Here is a 2,240-nt window from a genome sequence, read left to right as displayed (position 1 = left end):
CCAGCCGCTCAGCGGCACGTGGGATCCTCCCAGACCGGGGCGCGAACCCGGTTCCCCTGCATCGGCAGGCGGACGCGCAACCACCGCGCCACCAGGGAAGCCCTCTCCTTCTTCAATTTTGAGGTGATCTTCAAAGTCTTCCTGTCTCATCTTTTGTCTGTAGATATTTTCTGCCTTTGTGTCAACCGCCTCCTCAACAAAGAAGATTCCCAGTTCTACACTTCTAGAAAAATTCCTAACTTCCTGCTAGACTTCTCCATCTCGAGCTATCTACACCTCGCAAAGCAGTGTGTGTTACCATTTGTGCAGGCCCTTTGTCTCTCTTCCTCTGTAGTTTTCTTCCTGCTCTTCCCTCCATCTGGAGTCCCTTTGCAAATTCAGCCTGTTCAAATCCTGCTTAACTTCAAGCCTCAAATACACTTCTAGCTCAAAGCTTATCAAGACTTTTTTTAACCACATTTGATATCTTCATGTTTTGAACTCAGGTGGCACTCTGGGTTGTCTAACTTACAGAAATGATTCAACTTCATATAATCTGTTGGTTATTTATATACCCTTATACTGTAATTCACAATTTACTCATACTGTACTATAGTCATGTGAAGAAAATGTAGCTTTCCCTCCCTATAGCCTGGCTGAATACCTTCACAAGCCACCACCCACCTGATGTGAATAAAGCACAGTAGTAAAGGGCATATATGACATGACACTTTTTTCCTAAAGAAACATGTGATGAGTGTGGTTATTCACATAATTTTCCTGACTTTACCCACCATTGAGGATAAATGGTTCACATGTGTAACAACACACAAACTCCAGTGTCTGAGACCCCTCGTGTGGCTAGACAATGCTTTACTCTGTCCCCTCCAATTTGTAACTTGAGGAGCCCTAGAGGAAAAGGGGGAAGAAAGATCCTGACTTAATCAGCACGTTGCCTTCCTTCTGCTCAAATGTCCTTTGCTCTGATTTTATGATGCCTTGTCACAGTTTACTCAGGGGGTTTGTCCCAGCCCTTTTCTGTGTGGCTACCAATCTACTCCACTCCTCGAAATAGTGATCTTCTTATCTCTCCCCAGATATCTGAGAAGCTTGCTATTTTAATTCCACGGGGAAATTATAGGTCCCTGTGGCAGTAGGAATCACAGTGCTTTCTTCTATATCATTGTTCTCTTTTATCCAGAGCAGGCAAGCTCTTGAAGGGAGGAAACAAAGACGGGTCAGAAGATGGTCAAGCCCAGTCTCACACTTGTGCTTGTACCTGTTCCCTCCAATCTTTGGATGCTGGACCTCAATCTACCTACCCTTCAAGAATACTATACTCTTCTTGTACCCCCTCCAGCCGAATCTCTTTCAGGGAGCCTGAGTTCATCTGACAGATCTTACAAATTGGAAACCTGTCTGCAGGGAAGATTCATGTTTTCTCCCACAGTCCTAGACTCCGTGAAGATCAGAAAATATGTCTGGACTCCAGTGTCCTTGAGGCCATCAGACTGAGATGGCTCTAACACCATGGCAATCTATGTAAGTAAGCGAACCAAAGTCTAAGTCTGTATTTTATAAGCTTTATAGAAAATTTTTTACTCCTTTGTTATTAATTTTTTGTAGGGGAATTTAAATAATTTGAATTTGACCTGACATCATTTTATTAGAAATTGGAAATTGGGTGAATTTGAACAAATGCTCTATGGAGTCAAATTTGCTTTAATCATTATTTCTTTTCTTTGTCTTTTTAGAAAACTACTATGGATCTCTCTGAGAAAATCAAAACTGTAAGTAACCTGCAGGTAAAAAAAAAATCTATTGATGCCGCGTGGCTTCTACAGGGCTCCAGCTTTCATGCAAACAAGACATGCCTTGAGGGAAAATTTCACCTATGTATGGAATGCCCCACAGCACATTGTAAGAGCCTCTATGATGTTATTATAAACCTTTGTTGGTTTAAAGTTGTTGTAAACCGCAGTGTGATTTTTTTACTGGATCCTAAGTTAATTAAGTGTTATCATAATGAACTTAGTGGTTGTTGATTTCATCATATGTAAAAAATATATCTATCAGGGAGACGTCACAAGGTTTACTGTCATTGAGTGGAAAGAATGAAATCCCCAATTACATATGAATTTGGAGATGTATATAGACATATATATCTGTATATATGTCTCTACACACACACACACACGCACACACATACACGCACACACGCACGTGTGTTTAGAACCATGTTAATTGGTTCACATTTTAGT

At 41.1% G+C, this 2,240-nt stretch overlaps 1 long non-coding RNA gene across 1 annotated transcript in view; it reads left to right on the top strand.

The window, feature by feature from the left end:
* The window catches only part of LOC112066111 (uncharacterized), a 65,551-nt gene extending 63,708 nt beyond the window's left edge, over window positions 1–1,843 (top strand). Inside the window, exons 5-6 of the long non-coding RNA XR_008617335.1 lie at window positions 1,430–1,521; window positions 1,734–1,843. This is a non-coding gene — a long non-coding RNA (uncharacterized lncRNA). The remainder of the gene's footprint in view (window positions 1–1,429; window positions 1,522–1,733) is intronic.
* The last annotated feature ends 397 nt before the right edge of the window (window positions 1,844–2,240 follow it).

The sequence above is a fragment of the Physeter macrocephalus genome, chromosome 5 (genome assembly GCF_002837175.3).
Source record: "Physeter macrocephalus isolate SW-GA chromosome 5, ASM283717v5, whole genome shotgun sequence".
NCBI classification, from domain to species: Eukaryota; Metazoa; Chordata; class Mammalia; order Artiodactyla; family Physeteridae; genus Physeter; species Physeter macrocephalus.
Note: the sequence above shows the minus strand (reverse complement) of the source record. Positions and strands in the feature narration are given on the sequence as shown.